Below are 20,140 nucleotides of genomic sequence, written 5' to 3' on the forward strand. Positions count from 1 at the left end.
GAGAGACAAAAGAAAAAGTAGGATGCATACATTTTTAAAACAAAAGTTGATAGGAGGGGAGAGATCCACCCTCTCACCCACTGCTTTGTGGGGTACCGCAGGGCTTGGTACTCTCTCCACTCCTGTTCAACATTTATATGAAGCCACTGGGTGAGATAATCTGTCACCATGGACTGAGGTATCACTAAATGCTGGTGATACTCAGCTGTATGTCTCAGTCATGATGAGTTAAGTGATGCCGTGTCCTCCCTCTCACAGTGCCTGGAGGCTGTTAGGCGTTGGCTGGGAAGCAACGGGTTGAAACTAAACTCTGGCAACACTGAGTGGCTCTGGGTTTGGGGTTCGTTGGCTGAGGAGAATTGCCATCTTTGGTCTTGGGTGGGGTGGCACTACCCCAAACAGACCCTGTGCATAATATGTGGGTTCTCCTGGACTCACGATTCCTGCTTGAAGAGCAGGTGATGGTCATGGCCAGGAGGGCCTTTGCGCAACTGCGAGTTGTGTGCCAGTTAAGCCCTTTCCTGGGTCGTGAATCCCTATTCACAGTCACTCATGTTTTAGTTCACTTCTCATCTTGACTATTGCAACATGCTCTACATGGGGCTGCCCTTTAAGAGCATCCGGAGCTCCAGTTGTTGCAAAAGGCAGCAGTCCGTATGGTTTTGTGCAGACACCAATGTGCACATGCATGACCTCTTCTGCATGAGATGCATTGGTTGCTGATTTGCTTCTGGGGCCAATTCAAGGTATTGGTTGTCACCTTTAAAGCCCTTCATGGCTTGGGATCATGTTATCTGAGGGACCGTCTCTTGCCAATCATATCTACCCAACCCATCAGAGCGGGGAGGTAGGGAATGTTGCTGGTCCCATCCCCGAGAGAGATACACCTGGTGGGACCTAGAAGAAGGGCCTTCTCCATGGTAGCTCTCTCTCTGGAACATCATTCCCCCAGAGATTAAAATGGTCACCACTCTAATACTCCTCTGGAAGGCGCTGAAGACCTGGCCCTGCCAGTGGTTCTGGGGAACCCAGAGTGGGATGGGCCCATTATATGGCTTCTGTGTATATGGCTGTTGCTGAGGTGGGAGGTAGGGGGTGATTTTATTACATTAATTTATTTGATTTTTTAATTAGTTTTAGATTTTTTTTAAAAATATGTATTTTATTTATTTACAAACATACAAAATACACACACAGAGAACTTAGACATACACTACATTTACACAATACAGCACGAACAGGAACTTCCTGTTCTTTCTAATAGCAATTGCAAATCGATACAATTCTCCTTATTATTTCCCCTTCTAGTATATTTCATTTGCATTTCACCATTTTTAACCCTCTTATTTTACTCATCTATCTGCTATATTGGGTGATTACATCTAGTAAATTTAAACTCTCCTGAATGCATATATATAAGTTAATTCTCCTTAACTACTATTTTTGGGCTTTATTGACTCCATTGATCCTTGTTTCTTCCTCCATCCACCTATACCATTTATCCCATATCTGGTAATATTCTGTTTCTTCTTTTCCCTGGATTTCTTTAGTTAATTGTCCTAGTAGAAAAACTTCTGGCTTCCAACTATTTTGACTCCTGTTATTGACTCTAGCCAATTTTTAATCCTTTTCCAATACTTTTTAGCCTCCTCACTTGTCCACCATGCATGATAATAAGTTCCGTGTGTTGATTCACATTTCCAACATTTTGGGGAGGTGTTTGCTGAATTTTTTGCTAACTTACTGGTGCCAGGTGCCATCCTTAAAAAAATTGTACTGGTTTTCCTTGTCTGCAACTGAGTGTCATTTTTAAATTTGTCTCCCAAAATTTTTCCCCATTTATCTAATTCAATATTGTAGCCTTAGTTCTTTGTCCATTTTACCATTTGTTCTTTCACAATTTCTTTTTCCATTTTATACTCCAGGAGAAATTTATATATTCTTCCTATCATCTTTCTTTCTGAACTTTTTGGATTATTTTGTCCAATTCGTGTGGTTCCATTTTGATGCCATATAATTTAGTATTATTATTGTGTTTAGTTTTGATTTGCAAGTAGGTTAGCCAGTCAACTTTCATGTTTTGTTCTGCCAATTCTTCAATTGTTTTTAAACTGTAAAATTTGGGTGCGTCGTCCTTTCTGTCAGGGATAGCCAATTCGGGATTTTCACATAGTAGTTTTTTAAAATTTTGAGCCAGGTTTGCAATAACGCATTTCTAATTAGATGTTTTTGAAAGTATTTGTGCGTTTTATTTTTATCATCCCATAGGTATGTATGCCAACCTGCTTGCAGATCATGGCCTTCTAAAGTTAAGATTCTTTTATTCTTTAACTCTATCCAATCCTTCATCCATGTTGTTGTTACCACTTTGGTAACAATTTGGTAATGCTAAGCCTCCTCTCCTTGCTGTCTTGTATTGACTTTAGTTTAATCCTCGCTTTTCGCCCTTGCCAGATGAACCTAGTGGTTATTTTGTTTAATTCCTGAAAGAAAGTTTTATCTGGATTAATAGATGTAGCTTGTAACAAAAATAAAATTCTTGGTAAAATATTCATTTTAACTGTGGCTATGCATCCCATTAGTGATAGCTGAATATTTTTCCAGCTTTCTAAATCTTTCTTTATTTGTGTCACTAGTTTATTATAATTGTCATCTTTAATTGTAGAACATTTTGCCGACATCCAGATCCCCAAGTATTTCACTTTCTTAGTTATTTGCATTTTAGTTACTAATTCTAATTCCTCTTCTTGCTTTTTTTGCCACGTTGTTAAATTATCATTTTTGTTTTGCTTTTATTAATTTTTAATCCTGCCACTTTGTCATATTCTTCTAATTTTTGAATTAATTTCAGACTGGATTCCAGTGGATCCTCTAAAACAAATACTAAGTCATCGGCATAGGCTTGGGTCTTATATTCTTAAGTCTTAAACTTTTTATTCCCCGGTCCTTCCTAATTTCATTTAATAATATTTCCAGAGTTAGTATAAACAGCAAAGGAGAGAGGGGGCATCCCTATCTAACTCCCTTTTTTATTTTGATCTTCTCTGTTAGTTCTCCGTTCATCAGAACTTTGGCTGTCTGGCTATTATAAAGTTTTTCTATCATTTTTGTAATTTTCCCCCCGAATTTCATCCTATCTAGTTGTGTTGTTATAAATTTCCAAATTACGTTGTCAAATGCTTTTTGTGCGTCAAGAAAAACCAGTACCAATTGCTTTTTTGGATGCGCCTCATAATATTCTATTATATCTAGGATGACTCTTGTATTATTTTTAATGTGTTTGTGGGGTAAACATCTGTTTTGGCCTGGGTATATTCGTTCATTTGAAACTTGTTTAATTCTTCCTGCCATAATCGCTGCAAATATTTTATAATCGGAATTCAATAGTGAAATTGGTCTGTAATTTTGGATTTCTTGTAGGTTGGCTTCTTCTTTTGGGATTAGCGATATTATTGCTTCCGTCCATGATTCAGGCATCTTGGCTTTTCCTAAGACTTTGTTAAACATTTCCACTCCTAGTTCTTCCAATATTATTTTATTATATTTGCATAACTCCACCGGGATTCCGTCTGGTCCTGGGGTTTTATTATTTTTCTGGTTTTTCATGATTAATTCCACTTCGGCTATTGTTATTGGCCTGTTTATCGCCTCCCTTTGTTCTTTTGAGTTTGGGATTATCTTTTCTGGCTTTAAATATTGTTTTATCTTAGTTTCCTCCATATTATCTTGCACGTATAGTTTTACGAAGTATTTTTGAATAATATGCTTCTTCCGATTTATGTTGAATATTTCCCTCATCATCTTTTAATTGGTATATCATCCTTTTTTCTTTTTCATTTTTCAATCTGTATGCCAGCCATCGTCCAGGGTTGTTGGCTTGTTCAAAGTAATTTTGTTTGGCCGCTTTAATTTTCTGTGCTAATTCTTTTTGAGTTATAAAGTTGATCTTATGTTTTATCATCTCTCTTTTTTCTTTTTTAATTTTATTGTTTGGGTCTTTCTGTAATTTGGCTTTGGCTTCCCTGTGAAGGAATGGAAGTCTCCAACTTCTGGGGAGACTGGTGTCCTGCATCTCGGTGGTCCCGTGGTCACGTCTCCACACACGGGACCTCCAATGGTTCCTGCTACCGCTCCAGAGACGCAAGGCCAGCAACTCCAGGCGGGTGGTGCGCCTACCCCCCAAGGTGCTTCGCTCCCTCCGATGGTGGCAGTCGGACCCTCTCCTGAAGGGGTGCTACTTCAAGGAGCCGGAGCGCCTGGTCATCACAACAGATGCCAGTCTCTTCGGGTGGGGCGCCCACCTTCAACAGCAGGTAATCCAGGGCAGGTGGTCGCCAGCAGAGCTCGCCCACAACATAAATTGGCTAGAGCTCCGGGCCGCCAGGCTGGCTCTGAGCCACTTCCTCCGGCTGGTCAAGAACAGAGACGTGCTGCTCCTGACCGACAACATCGCCACGAAGGCGTACATCAATCATCAGGGCGGCACAAGATCCTTTGCCCTGATGACGGAGGCGGAGGCCCTGGGAAGGTGGGCGGAGAGACACCTGACATCCCTGCGAGCAGACCACATCTCGGGAGAGGACAACGTGACGGCAGACTGGCTCAGCAGAACCACCATCCAGAACGCAGAGTGGCGCCTTCACCCGCCGTTGTTTCGTCAGCTGTCACAGAGGTTCGGCCTCCCAGTAGTCAACCTCTTCGCATCTCCAACCAATGCCCAGCTCCCCAGGTACTTCACGAGGTTCCAGTACCCTGGGGCGGAAGGCGCAGATGCTCTTTGGTCTCGCTGGCCTCCGGGCCTGTTGTACGCCTTCCCGCCTCTCCCTCTGATTCCTCATGTCATCAGGAAAATCCTGTCAGAGGGAGCAGAAGTGCTGCTGGTAGCTCCTCACTGGCCGAGGAGATCCTGGTTTGCCGACCTGATCAGCCTCTCTGTGTCACACCATTGGAGCATTCCTCAGGATCAGATATCCCTCAGCCAGGGGGCAGTACAACATCCAGAGCCCCAGTGGCTGCAACTTGCCGTATGGCACTTGAAGGGGACATCCTGAGGCTCAGCGCATATTCGGAAAAGGTGATCCGTACCATCCAGGCATCCAGGCGCCCTTCGACGGTCAGAATCTACGAAGCCACCTGGTCGTCCTTCTCTCGCTGGTGCCTCCAACATCAGGTCATCGCTACATCTGCCACCGTCCCTCAGGTCCTGGAATTTTTGCAGGAGGGCCTTGACAAAGGCCTGGCGCCCAATACCCTCAAACGCCAGACGGCCGCCTTGGCCACCATCTTATCCACAGGTTCACACCTGCCTCTCAGCAAACACCGGCAGGTGCGTAGTTTCCTCAAAGGTGCCACCAATCTGTCACCTCCCACCATCCACAGGTATCCAACCTGGGATTTGTCTGTGGTGTTACGCTCTCTGTCCGAGCCTCCCTTTGAACCTCTCCGGACAGTTGGACTGCGCCACCTGACTCTAAAGACTGCCTTCCTTATTGCCATCACCTCGGCACGTAGGATCTCTGAACTGGCAGCCCTCTCAGTCAGAGACGACCTCTGTGTCATCCATTCCGACAGAGTGGTCCTGCGGCTGGACCCAGCATTTGTGCCTAAAGTCAACAGCGTTTTCTACCGTTCACAGGAGGTTGTCCTCCCAGACTTTTGTCCGCGGGTGGCATAAGCTGGACGTCCATCACGCTCTGCGAATCTACATAAAAAGGACAGCTCCCTTTCGCAAGACGGAGGCACTTTTTGTGTCCTTTCAACCTGCTACTATGGGCAGGAAGGTTACCTCTTCCACCATAGGGCGCTGGATAAGAGCGTGTATCCAGCTGGCCTACGAACATCAAGGCAGACCGGCTCCTCCTCGTGTCATTGCCCATTCAACGAGGAGTGCCGCAACCTCGGCTGCATGGGCCACCCAAGCATCCATCGAAGACATCTGTCAGGCCGCTACGTGGGTGAGCCCGTCGCCCTTCATCAAGAATTACAGACTGGACGTTTTCGCCTCGGCTGAGGCAGCCTTTGGGAGGAGAGTTCTACAGAGAGTTGTTGCGAGCCCCGGGGCTGTGGACAATTCTTCCCTCCCTGGGACAACATAGCTTTGGCATGTCCCGTGCTTGGACACCGTTGGCTTACCTGAATGGTCTTTCTCTAGGCGCTGCGGGAGTGTCCAACCCACCCTGTATAAGGGCCGCGGGGTACCTTCCATTGGACATCCAGACTATCGCCATTGACAGGTCCTTTGGACTATTCCTTCGTTTTTTAAAACAGCCTCTGAGGAGAGCAAGGGGCGGAGCTACAAGAAATTCGAACTCAGTCCTTGGGCAGCAAGCTGAAGTTAACCCGTGCTTGGACACTCCCGCAGCGCCTAGAGAAAGACCATTCAGGTAAGCCAACGGTCATTCTGTAGACCCATCGAGTGCCAATGACTTTTTTGTTTGCTGGAGGTTTTGCTGTTGTAAATACATTAAGTTTCTTTAAACTCTCCATTTTATCCTGCATTGCTTCATACCACTTCTCTTGCTCTGAATCAGGAAGCTGCTTGATTTGTGTGAATGTATTAGGAGGAAGTGTAACATTGCAAATCAAAGGCAAGGGTGTTTTTGTCAGTTGCCACGAATATCGTTGTGGAGGGATTCCTTTTGTGACCCTCTTGGAACGTCTCGGAACAACAGTCCATTCTTCTTCTTCGTCCTCGTCCTCACATTCGTCGCTAGCATCAGCATCCGCGGCTTGTGAAGACGGAACATCAGGTTGTGAAGAACTGGTAGAAGGAATATCTGCCTGTGAACATTGGTCATCAGGCCAGGTGGCATCTGCAATATCATCTCTAGGAAAATAAACTCCAGGATCATCGGAATGAATCCTGGACCAGTCAATTAAATCATTGTCCAAGGCAAAGTTATCCTTAAAGGTCCAATTTATTCGTAGAGGCAAGTTAGCACTGGCTAGGGGGGTTTATGTGCCAAGGACCCTCCTGCTGGCTTGGAGGAGTTATGGGCCAAGTAGGTGCCCTCTGCTGGCTTGGAGCATTTTCCCATGTTGATGGCCAAGGAGGTGCCCAGTGGCATCTTATCCATCCATACTCTGGGAAGAAAACCCAATTTGGTGGTGCTTGATTCACTGGTTGCAGCCCAATTTGTGGCTGGCAAGTGAAAGATGCTGGCCAAATCCCTTCTTGCTGCCTGGGTTGAAATTCCCATTTTGAAAGGGAATCTGTCTCTCACTCAGTTGCTGGATAATGAGTCATTTCATTTATTGCTGTCTGGAAGGAGTCAAAACCTCCATTCCAGGTTTTTTTTCCAAGCCTTGCTTTCAAGCTGGGGGGAAGGAGGGGGAGCATGCACTCACTGTTAGGGTTCTAAATACCATGCAGAAATAAATCATTGTCCAAGGCAAACCATCCTTTAAGGTCCAATTTATTCCGCAGGCAATTTAGCATGGCTATGGAAATTTCAACTCTAAATTACATCCTCTAAGTTCAACCAGTTGAAAGTTCATGATCTCTCCCCACACCCACAAATCCATCACATGTTCCAATCATCATCTTCCACGCTGGCATGTACACCCATCTTCTTCCGGCCAGGTGTCGAGATGCGAAGACAAAAGATGACCTTGGCTTCTGCAAAAGAATGTCAACAATCCATTCTACAATCCTACTCCTTTCTATTCCCCCCTCCCAATTACTACACTAATGAAACAGCATAGAGAATTATTAAAAAGTGTGGCAGGCCAAAGATCCTAAAAAGAATATAATTACAGGCCTGACAGGCGGCCTCTCCTCAAAAGAAAAACGTTTCCTGCAAAGAGAATAACATAAAAGTTAACATAACAAAATTAACCACCTCTTCTCCACCCAGGGGAACCCCTTGACTTCTCGGGAAACTTCCCATTGAATTGCTTTACTAACTTCTCCACTTTCAGGTTCCCACTGTTTACCCAATTAGCTTCAGACCAAGGGTAACCCTTCCAATGCACTAAGTACTGTAAGCAACCCCTATTCAGCCTGAAATCTACAATTTTTTCCACCTCAGATTGTGTTTCCCCTTCTATCACCACAGGAGGGGATTGAGCTTGGGTGGATGCTCTTCTGTTAGACCCAATTACTGGTTTCAACAAGCTACAATGAAATTCTGGGTCAATTTCCCCTAGACTTCTGGGTAGACTGAGTTGAACTGTAACTGGGTTAACAATCTTCACTATTGGGAATGGACCTAGAAATTTTGGACCCAATTCCTTGCTAAGCATTTCTAAACTTATGTATTTGGTAAATACAAAAACATTGTCCCCCACACGGTAGGGGTTTTGGAGCGAGTGATGTTGATCATCTTGCTTCTGGTAGGCTTCTGCCGCAACTGCTAGAGCCTTCTTCGTATTCTCCCATCCTTTCTTTAGCATGTCCATCCATTCACTCAAAGACATGAAAGAAGGAGGTTCTCTAGGCAACTCAGGCATGGCAACAACTTCCATGCCACTGGTAATCTGGAAACCCGCTAATCCTCTGCTGCTGTGGACTGCATCGTTGTACGCCACTTCGGCGAAGGGTAGCAAGTCCGACCAGTTGTCGTGCTGATAGTCCACAAACACCTGATGTATTGTTCCACCACCTCATTGGCTCCCTCTGCTGCGCCGTTCATGCTGGGATGAACCTCTGAGCTCAGTTCTTGTGTGGACCCAATAGATCTCAGGACCTCTCTCCAGAACTTGGCTGTGAACTGGACTCCGCGGTCTGAAATGATCCTCTTGGGTACTCCATGCAGGCGATAAATGAGTTTCATAAACATTATCGCTAATTCGTTTGCGGATGGCAATCCTGAGCAAGCAATGAAGTGTGCCTGCTTAGAAAACAAATCAATAACAGTCCAAATTACTTTATGCCCACTGCTGTCTGGGAGTTCCATGATGAAGTCCATTGCGACCTCTTCCCATGGCCGTTTCGGGCTCTCTGCTGCAGGTGCTGTAGGTTCTGGGCTCTTGGATCCAATCATCCACGGCTGGCCTTGTTCCTCCTCCGAGGCCTCCCCCTTGGTAGGACTCTTCGTCACCTGAAGTTTGGGGTCCTCTTCCAGAGGTCGGTTGGGCATTTCCCCCTCCGAGGCCTCCCCCTTGGTAGGACTCTTTGTCACCTTAAGCTGGGGATCCTCTTCCAGAGGTCGTTTGCCCAGATGACTTTTCTGTGCTGGCATCTGGGGCCCTCTCTTTACCACCATGGCGACTGGTACACACATTTGTTCTTCGGCAATTCCCTCCTCCGAGGCCTCCCCCTTGGTAGGACTCTTCGTCACCATAAGTTGGGGATCCTCTTCCAGAGGTCGTTTAGGCTTTTCCCCCTCCGAGGCCTCCCCCTTAGTTGGACTCTTTGTCACCTTAAGTTGGGGATCCTCCTCCGGAGAATGTCTGCCCTTTTCCTCTTCCGAGGCCTCCCCCTTGGTAGGACACTTCCTCACCTTAAGTTGGGGATCCTCTTCCAGAGGTTGTTGGCCCAGATGACTCTTCTGTGGTGGCATCTGGGACCCTCTCTTTACCGCCGTGGTGGTTGGTGCGCACGTTTGTGGCATTGGGGCTGGAGCCAAGCACTCTGACGCTCTGTGGCCAAGTTGACAACAATGGTGGCATTTAATTGGGCCCCACAAGGAATGGAACCTAGTTACCTCTCTAAACTCGGGAACCGTTTCATCATACTGCCTTGCTCTCCAACTTGCAGCTGCCCCCTTGGTAAACCCTTCTTCCATGGTGGAGATTGCTTCTCTGTAGGAAGGTGGAGTAAGAACCTTTTGGGGCATTGCAGATGCACCTTGTCCTGCTTCCCATCTTGCAGACCTGGCTTTGGTAATCCCTTCTTCCATGTTGGTGATTGCTACTCTGTAGGAAGGTGGGGTAAGAACCACTTGGGGCCTTGCAGGCGCACATTTTCCCGCCATCCATCCCGCAGGCCTCCCTTTGATAATACCTTCTTCCATGGAGATTTCTTCTCTGTAGGAAGGTCTGGTAAGAACCTTTTGGGGCCTTGCAGGGGAGACTGGAACCGGTGGGGGGGTCAATCCCTCGGTTGGCCACTGCCCAGCTTTCTGCCATGGTGCCATCTGCTGAGGGAGGGCAGGTGCCCACTGGCATCCCTCCCATCCATGACCTGGGGTTAAGACCCATCCTGGGGTTGCCTGCTTCACAGGTTGCAGCTCAACCAATGATGGCTGGCTAAGGGGTTTTACGTGCCAAGTACCCTCCTGCTGGCTTGGAGGAGTTATGGGCCAAGTAGGTGCCCTTTGCTGGCTTGGATGAGTTATGGGCCAAGTAGGTGCCCTCTGCTGGCTTGGAGCATTTCCCCCTGCTGATGGCAAAGGAGGTGGTAAGTAGCATCTCTTCCATCCAAGTCCTGGGAGGAAAGCCCAATTTACTGCCCAATTTGCTTCATTTACTGGTTGCAGCCCCATTTGTGGTGGCTTGCAAGTGACAGATGCTGGAAAAATTCCTTCTTCCTGCCTCCTTTGAAATTCCCATTTTGAAAGGGAATCTTTCTTCCAGCTAGTTGCATGGTGATAAGCCATTTTATTTATTGCCGTCTGGAAGGAGCCCAAACCTCCGTTCTAAGGGTGTTTTTTTTTCCAATCTTGCTTCTAAGCTGGGGGGGAAGGAGGGGGAGCATGCACTCACAATTTTGCTGAAGAAGTATTTCTGCCACCTTCCTTCGTCTTGTCGCATCTCCTCCTGCATTCCTCCTGATGCAATTAAACTGGAAGCAGCGTTCCATTGCCTTTGAAGTTCCGCGCTCAGCTTCTTATCACCAAAAGCTTCTCATTTATTCTTTGCTGATATTTACGCTGTCCCGGTCAGCATTGGGAATGCCGAGACCTCATCACCAGATCTTCCATCACCAGCCCTTCCCCCTTGATAGGGGGAGGGAGCTAGTGAAATATTTTTAAAGTAGAGAGTTGAAATAATGTTAGGGTTCTAAATACCATGCAGAAATAAATCATTGTCCAAGGCAAACCATCCTTATGGTCCAATTTATTCCGCAGGCAATTTAGCACGGCTATGGAAATTTCAACTCTAAATTACATCCTCTAAGTTCAACCAGTTGAAAGCTCATGATCTCTCCCCACCCCCTCAAATCCATCACATGTTCCAATCATCATCTTCCACGCTGGCATGTACACCCATCTTCTTCCGGCCAGGTGTCGAGATGCGAAGACAAAAGATGACCTTGGCTTCTGCAAAAGAATGTCAACAATCCATTCTACAATCCTACTCCTTTCTATTCCCCCCTCCCAATTACTACACTAATGAAACAGCATAGAGAATTATTAAAAAGTGTGGCAGGCCAAAGATCCTAAAAAGAATATAATTACAGGCCTGACACTCACGTTTAGTTGTCTTGGATGGTCCGGGAAGCCCATCAGAGGTGACTGCGTGGGGATGGCTTGAATCTCCATTCCTTTCATCTTTTGGTCATCCTCTAATCCTGGTGTAGAAAAAGTCTTTTCCAGTCCCCTCCGTCCTCTTGCCAGATGCAATAAATCTTGAAGCAGCATTCCATTTGCCTTTCGAAGCTTCGGTTCTCAGCTTCTTATCACCAAAAGCTTTCTCATTATCTCTTCACTGATATTTTACGCTGTCCCGGTCAGCGTTGGGAATTCAGCACCCCCTATCACCAGCCCCTCCCCCCCTTGCGAGGGGGAGGGTGGTAGTGAATTATTTTAAAGGTTAGAGTTGGAATAATGTTTGCGTTCTAAATACCATGTATGAAATGAATCAGAGACCAGGCAGAATCATCCTTAAAGTTCCCTTTTAATCATACAGGCAAGTTAGCACGTCTATGGAATTCCAACTCTAATGTTCTTCCTGGAATTCCACCCAGTTGAAAGATCATGATCTTATCCCCACATCCACAAATCCATCATATGTTCCAATCATCATCTTCCACGCTGGCATCTACACCCCTCTGCTTCCGGTCAGGTGTCGAGGTGCGGAGACAAAAGATGACCTTGGCTTCTATAAAAGAATGACAACAATACATTCCACAATCCTATTCCTTTCTATTCCCCCCTCCCAACTACTACACTAATGAAACAGCACTTGTTTGGGTGACAGTTTCCGTGGAATCCCAAGGGCCTCCAGATTTTTGTGGTCAATCCAGATTTCAAATGGTTTCTGGCCCCCTTCCAACAGGATTCCAGGTTAGCAATGCCCATCTCACTGCGAAAGCCTCCTTTTCCCATGTGGCCCATCATCTCTCTGTGAGCTTCTGGGAGGTGTAGGCGCAGGGCTGTAGGTTTCCTTGGCTGTTTCTTTGGAGTAGCACTGTTCCCACTGCCACGTCATTGCAGTCCACTTGGATAATGACTTATGCTCAGGGTCAGGATGCTTCAACACTGGTTCCTTTGCAAACATTTCTTTTAGTGTTTCGAACGCCTCTTGGCAGGTTAGGTCCCACTGCAGAGGTTGTCCCAGGTGAGGTTTTGTTCCTGGCCTCCCTGTCTTTAGAAGGTCTGTCGTGGGTTTGGCAATCTTCGTGAAGGAGGGGATGAATTGCCTGTAGAAGTTTGCAAACCTTAGGAAATACTCGGTAGTATGCTTCTCTGAGGTCTAGTTTGGTGAAGACCCTTGGCCAGGTGAGATAGCATGTCCTTCATGAGGGGGAAGGGGTATAGGTTGTGTATGCACGCAGCATTGATTCCTCTAAAATCCACACATATTCTCATAGTTGCATCTTTTTTGGGTCTTTGAAGAGGACTGGTGCTCTGACCTGTGGCTTGGCTGGCTCGATGAACCCCCATGCTAGGTTTTTGTCTATGTATTTGTGAATTTCTTGCATTTCCTGGGGCGTGAACCCTCCTTCGTGTCCGATGGCTTTCTCATGTTGTTAGCATGGAATCCGCCGCTGACTTTTATTGCTACTCAGAACCACTCAGAAATTCTGTTCGGGATGGCTTGATAAACCTTTACCTGGGCAATCTGCTTGTCCAGACTTGTTCTGAAAAAAATGCACTAACAGTCGCTCTGGTAAAGGTGGTATCCTTCCAATAACTCTCCTAAATTTGCGGATGTGCTCTTTGATGGGGCAGCCCCTCTGCTTCAGGTCACTGAGTTTATCATCCTCAAACAGGTCCTCCTTCACCTTCTCAAATCTGGCCTCTAGTAGTTGTAGGAAGTCATCTATACCTTGCAGTCTCCTCTTGTGGAGTGCTGCTAGCCATTCCCATGTTTCTCCCTCTAGCCCTCTGCAATAGTATTCACTCTGGGTCTGGGGGATGAGTAGAGGTGTCCATAGCATTCTAGGTGGATCTCGGCTGAGTCAAGGAATTGAGCTACCTGGTCTGAGTCGCCATCAAACTTTCCCATGAACCGGGGCGGTTTGTTCACCACTGCTCCTCTCTCTTGTCAGCCTCTGAATGCTTGCATTTGATGTGTATGGCCATATTCCTCAGCCCTAGTTTGGAGAGAGGGAGAGGAATATCTATCCTGGACAGACTGCCTGCTGCGTGGGAGAGGCACTGGTTTCAGCCTCTTTCTGATGGGTGGAGAAGGGGGCTGCATTCCCGTCTGCTTCTCATCACCCCAAAAGGATCCACTGCTCCTTCCCTCTCTTTTGATCTGCATAATGGTCCCTCTTCACGGAGGGTCACCCGGTCAAATTCCTCCCTCCGTTGCTCTATGGAACTCCCCAGGGGCTCCATCAGGGTTTTTTGGAGCTTTGCTTGGTTCCAGTCCAGCATCCGCTCCATTCCTCCCAGCTCACTCAGGGGCCTTCCCTTTTCCTGGGCATTGGGATGGGGGAGTTCACCCTCAGCTGCTTTAGGGGTTATTTTCCACAAATGCCCATCTCCTCTTGCTTCGTTCATTGGAGCAGGCATCTCAGCTTTGATGTCTGAAGTTAGGATGCATTTCGGCTGCAATCAGGTGCTCTTTGGATAGCTGGCCCGCTGCCATCATTGCCTGAGTTTCCCTCCAGGCACCCCAAATATTGGGGAGCGATTGGAGAGTCCAAGATTCAGAAGACCTGGTAATCTTGATAGAATTTAAAAAGAGATCTGACTTTCAGGTTTCCAAAAGGTGCCCTAATTAATTCATTAGCCTCGAGCCAAGTTTCAAAAGAAATCCAGTCATTAGGAGCACCATTTCAGCCATACCGCTTTGTAGTCAGATCTAAACCTCATTTGAATTATGGTTGAACTTTACCCCTGTTCCTTCCTTCCCCTCAGTCCATGTCATAAATCACATTCACCAATGAGGTGCACAAATCACAAGCCTGCTGTGGTAATCTGAGTTCCGACTCTAGCCGAAGGTATGCGTGGAATGCGCTCCCCCCCTTTCCTCACTATGGCAACCTTATGAGTTGACATACATTTCAAAACGAAATACAAGCAATGCTTCTGTCAGGCCTGTAATTATATTCTTTTTAGGATCTTTGGCCTGCCACACTTTTTAATAATTTTCTATGCTGTTTCATTAGTGTAGTAGTTGGGAGGGGGGAATAGAAAGGAGTAGGATTGTGGAATGTATGGTGACATTCTTTTATAGAAGCCAAGGTCATCTTTTGTCTCCGCACATCGACACCTGGCCGGAAGAAGATGGGTGTACATGCCAGCGTGGAAGATGATGATTGGAACATGTGATGGATTTGTGGGTGTGGGGAGAGATCATGAACTTTCAACTGGTTGAACTTAGAGGATGTAATTTAGAGTTGAAATTTCCATAGCCGTGCTAAATTGCCTGCGGAATAAATTGCACCTTTAAGGATGTTTTGCCTTGGACAATGATTTATTTCTGCATGGTATTTAGAACCCTAACATTATTCCAACTCTCCTTCAAAATAATTCACTAGCACCCTCCCCCTCTCAAGGGGGAAGGGCTGGTGATGGAAGATCTGGTGATGGGGTCTCCGCATTCCCAATGCTGACCGGGACAGCGTAAATATCAGCGAAGAATAAATGAGAAGCTTTTGGTGATAAGAAGCTGAGTGCGGAACTTCAAAGGCAATAGAATGCTGCTTCCAGTTTAATTGCATCAGGAGGAATGCAGGAGGGGACACGACAAGACGAAGGAAGGTCGCAGACGTACTTCTTCAGCAAAATGTGAGTGCATGCTCCCCCTCCTTCCCCCCAGCTTGGAAGCAAGGCTTGGAAAAAAAAACCCTAGAACAGAGGTTTGGGCTCCTTCCAGACGGCAATAAATGAAATGGCTTATCACCCTGCAACTAGCTGGAAGAAAGATTCCCTTTCAAAATGGGAATTTCAAAGGAGGCAGGAAGAAGGGATTTTCCCAGCATCTGTCACTTGCAAGCCACCACAAATGGGGCTGCAACCAGTAAATGAAGCAAATTGGGCAGTAAATTGGGCTTTCCTCCCAGGACTTGGATGGAAGAGATGCTACTTACCACCTCCTTTGCCATCAGCATGGGGAAATGCTCCAAGCCAGCAGAGGGCACCTACTTGGCCCATAACTCATCCAAGCCAGCAAAGGGCACCTACTTGGTCCATAACTCCTCCAAGCCAGCAGGAGGGTCCTTGGCACGTAAAACCCCCTAGCCAGCCATCATTGGTTGAGCTGCAACCTGTGAAGCAGGCAACCCCGGGATGGGTCTTAACCCCAGGTCATGGATGGGAGGGATGCCAGTGGGCACCTGCCCTCCCTCAGCAGATGGCACCATGGCAGAAAGCTGGGCAGTGGCCAACCAAGGGATTGACCTCCCCACCGGTTCCAGTCTCCCCTGCAAGGCCCAAAAAGGTTCTTACCAGACCTTCCTACAGAGAAGAAATCTCCATGGAAGAAGGTATTATCAAAGGGAGGCCTGCGGGATGGATGGCGGGAAAATGTGCGCCTGCAAGGCCCCAAGTGGTTCTTACCCCACCTTCCTACAGAGTAGCAATCACCAACATGGAAGAAGGGATTACCAAAGCCAGGCCTGCAAGATGGGAAGCGGGACAAGGTGCATCTGCAATGCCCCAAAAGGTTCTTACTCCACCTTCCTACAGAGAAGCAATCTCCACCATGGAAGAAGGGTTTACCAAGGGGGCAGCTGCAAGTTGGAGAGCAAGGCAGTGTGATGAAACGGTTCCTGAGTTTAGAGATGTAACTAGGTTCCATTCCTCGTGGGGGCCAATTAAATGCCACCATTGTTGTCAACTTGGCCACAGAGCGTCAGAGTGCTTGGCTCCAGCCCCAATGCCACAAACGTGCGCACCAACCACCACGGCGGTAAAGAGAGGGTCCCAGATGCCACCACAGAAGAGTCATCTGGGCCAACAACCTCTGGAAGAGGATCCCCAACTTAAGGTGAGGAAGTGTCCTACCCAGGGGGAGGCCTCGGAAGAGGAAAAGGGCAGACAATCTCCGGAGGAGGATCCCCAACTTAAGGTGACAAAGAGTCCAACTAAGGGGGAGGCCTCGGAGGGGGAAAAGTCTAAACGACCTCTGGAAGAGGATCCCCAACTTATGGTGACGACAGTGATGTGCAGTCAGGTGAGGCAAGTGAGGCACAGCCTCACCACTCTCATCATGGAAAAAAAAGTAAAAGGAAAAAGCTGAGCTAGTTACTGCCTCACCGTGGATGACTCTGCTTAACTGTTAAAAAAAGCTGGAAAAGGTATGTGTGGGTTGGAGGGAGGTGGAGGAATTCAAACTTCATCCTCCTGGTGCTGTGCAGGGCTTTGGGCAAAGGTTGGAGGGAAGGACCCTTGCTCGCTTGTGCTCTCCCTCCCCAAGAGTAGTTTGATTGCAGGAAGAGCCACGTTGTGGGGCCAGTGTGTGTGCTACAGCATGGCTCTTTGCCTGGCTTCCTGCCTCTTCCTGTGGTCTCCTCACTGGTGCTCTCCCTCCCCAAGTGTAGTGACTTCCTCCCCAGGCCCCCATTCATTTCTCTCTCTCTCACACACAGCTGGATAAAACTATATAAAAATCTAGCCCAGCTTCACTGATTACAAGTTTGAAAAGGCAACGTGGCTCCGCCTGCAATCAAACTACACTTGGGGAGGGAGAGCACAAGCGAGCACTGAGGAGACCACAGGAGGAGGCAGGAAGCCAGGCAAAGAGCCATGCTGTAGTACACACACTTCCACCCAGCCTCTTTCTTTTGGAAGGCTCGGATTGGCTCCCCTCCGGCTTCTCTGCCTCTCCTCTCACCCCAGCCTGCCAGCAGGAGGTGGTGGGTGGGCTTTATTGTGTTCCAGGCATTTCCCACCCAGACAGCAGGCTGCATTTGCAATGGTGGAGGTGTTTGGGAAAGGCAGCAGGGGAATGGGGGGGATGGCAGAGGAGCTGCTTTCAAGCCACTGGAAAAGATATCCAATCCAACTTTTGTGTGTGGGGGGGGGGTTTGTTTGAGAGTGAGTGAGAGAGGGAAGGGGTAGGAGAGATAGTCCAATCCAACTTCTGTGTGTGTGTGTGTGTGTGTGTGTGTTTGAGAGAGGGGGAGGAAGGGAGAGAGGGAGGAAGGAGGGGAAGGAGAAGAAAAAGAAAAAGAAAAAGAAAGAAGGATCAAAGGAGAAAAACAAATGCTGTCGCTTTATTTGGAACTGAGCATGCCTGGCTGTGGAATTCTGGGAGTTGAAGTCCACAAGTCTAAAAATATTTAAAACCCAGCACTGTGTCAGTGCCTCACCAGTCATAAACCTCACCGCACGTCACTGGGTGACGAAGAGTCCTACCAAGGGGGAGGCCTCGGAGGAGGGAATTGCCGAAGAACAAATGTGTGTACCAGTCGCCATGGTGGTAAAGAGAGGGCCCCAGATGCCAGCACAGAAAAGTCATTTGGACTGTTATTGATTTGTTTTCTAAGCAGGCACACTTCATTGCTTGCTCAGGATTGCCATCCGCAAACGAACTAGCGAAAATGTTTGTGAAACACATTTATCACCTGCACGGAGTACCCAAGAGGATCATTTCAGACCGCGGAGTCCAGTTCACAGCCAAGTTCTGGAGAGAGGTCCTGAGATCCATTGGGTCCACACTAGAACTGAGCTCAGAGATTCATCCCAGCATGAACGGCGCAGCAGAGGGAGCCAATGCGGTGGTGGAACAATACATCCGGTGTTTTGTGGACTATCAGGAGGACAACTGGTCGGACTTGCTACCCTTCGCCGAAGTGGCGTACAACGATGCGGTCCACAGCAGCAGAGGATTAGCGTGTTTCCAGATTACCAGTGGCATGGAAGTTGTTGCCATGCCTGAGTTGCCTAGAGAACCTCCTTCCTTCATGTCTTTGAGTGAATGGATGGACATGCTAAAGAAAGGATGGGAGAATACGAAGAAGGCTCTAGCAGTTGCGGCAGAAGCCTACCAGAAGCAAGATGATCAACGTCGCTCACTCCTAAACCCCTACCGTGTGGGGGACAATGTTTTTGTATCTACCAAATACATAAGATTAGAAATGCTTAGCAAGGAATTGGGTCCAAAATTTCTAGGTCCATTCCCAATAGTGAAGATAGTTAACTCAGTTACAGTTCAACTCAGTCTACCCAGAAGTCTAGGGGAAATTGACCCAGAATTTCATTGTAGCTTGTTGAAACCAGTAATTGGGTCTAACAGAAGAGCATCCACCCAAGCTCAATCTCCTCCGTTAGTGATGGAAGGGGAAACACAATCTGAGGTGGAAAAAAGTGTAGATTTCAGGCTGAATAGGGGTTGCTTACAGTACTTAGTGCATTGGAAGGGGTACCCTTGGTCTGAAGCTAATTGGGTGAACAGTGGGAACCTAAAAGTGGAGAAGTTAGTAAAGCAGTTGAATGGGAAGTTTCCCGAGAAGTCAAGGGGTTCCCCTGGGTGGAGAAGAGGTGGTTAATTTTGTTATGTTAACTTTTATGTTATTCTCTTTGCAGGAAACGTTTTTGAAGAGAGGCCGCCTGTCAGGCCTGTAATTATATTCTTTTTAGGATCTTTGGCCTGCCACACTTTTTAATAATTTTCTATGCTGTTTCATTAGTTTAGTAGTTGGGAGGGGGGGAATAGAAAGGAGTAGGATTGTGGAATGTATGTTGACATTCTTTTATAGAAGCCAAGGTCATCTTTTGTCTCCGCACATCGACACCTGGCCGGAAGAAGATGGGTGTACATGCCAGCGTGGAAGATGATGATTGGAACATGTGATGGATTTGTAGGTGTGGGGAGAGATCATGAACTTTCAACTGGGTGAACTTACAGGATGTAATTCAGAGTTGGAATTTTCCATAGCCTTGCTAACATGCCTGCGGAATAAATTGCACCTTTAAGGATGTTTTGCCTTGGACAATGATTTATTTCTGCATGGTATTTAGAACCCTAACAGCTTCAATCTATCCAGGAAGTTATGATAAAGAATTACAGCAAGACGAGAACGGACCTGGGGGGATAAAGAAACGGATGCACAATATGAACAAAGAACCCAGGGAATAGAAGAGAAATCAGAAGGAATGGAGGAAAAAGTAGAGGAGATATAAATCAACAATTTACGCAAGCAGATAAAGATTTGGAAAGATTTGGATAGTAATAATTCCTGAAATGGAAAAAGTAGCTCCCTTTTTAAGATATCAAAATATAGAAGAGACAGAGAGGAAGTGATGGAAGTTGCTGGTGCCCTAGAAATTGGAAGGCATGAGATAGATGTAGAGGCAGATGAAATATTTAGACTAAATATGAGTGATGCAAGGAGTCATAAGTTACAAGGGAGGAGCATGTGAGATTCGTTAAAAATTCAAGTCGAAATGCTAAAAAGAGCAAGAGATGATGGATAGATACATAAAACTTTTTAATATGGTATTTGTTTTATTAAATAAAAGTAGAAATTGGAAATTGGGAAAATACTATTATGTATCTAACACAGTATAATATATTATTATTACTTTGTATACGTAAATATTAGAAGTTGAAAGATTATTACTATGTATGTGTTGTTGTTGTTTAAATTGACCCAGACAATGCACTGTTCACTAAGCACCTATGTTAGTTAAAGAAAAAAGTATAAATAAAAAATATATTTTTAAAAGGGAGGTTAATTTTTGGACTTCTCGGGTGAGTTAATATTGAAACATCTATAGCATTTTTCAAGTATATCATTTAATTAGTTCAGCTTGCAAAACATTTTGGATATTAGGAATGTTGCCAAGAAATTCCCTGTGTGTATACATAATTCCATGATTTACCAATTGTCTATACTAGGTTCAAGCTGTACTGT

General features: G+C 46.5%; 1 protein-coding gene across 1 annotated transcript in view; it reads left to right on the top strand.

The window, feature by feature from the left end:
* The window catches only part of PHC1 (polyhomeotic homolog 1), a 174,020-nt gene that overhangs the window by 1,538 nt on the left and 152,342 nt on the right, over positions 1–20,140 (top strand). The window lies entirely within an intron of this gene.

This window comes from Natrix helvetica (genome assembly GCF_964273705.1).
Source record: "Natrix helvetica genome assembly, chromosome: 1".
NCBI lineage: Eukaryota > Metazoa > Chordata > Lepidosauria > Squamata > Natricidae > Natrix > Natrix helvetica.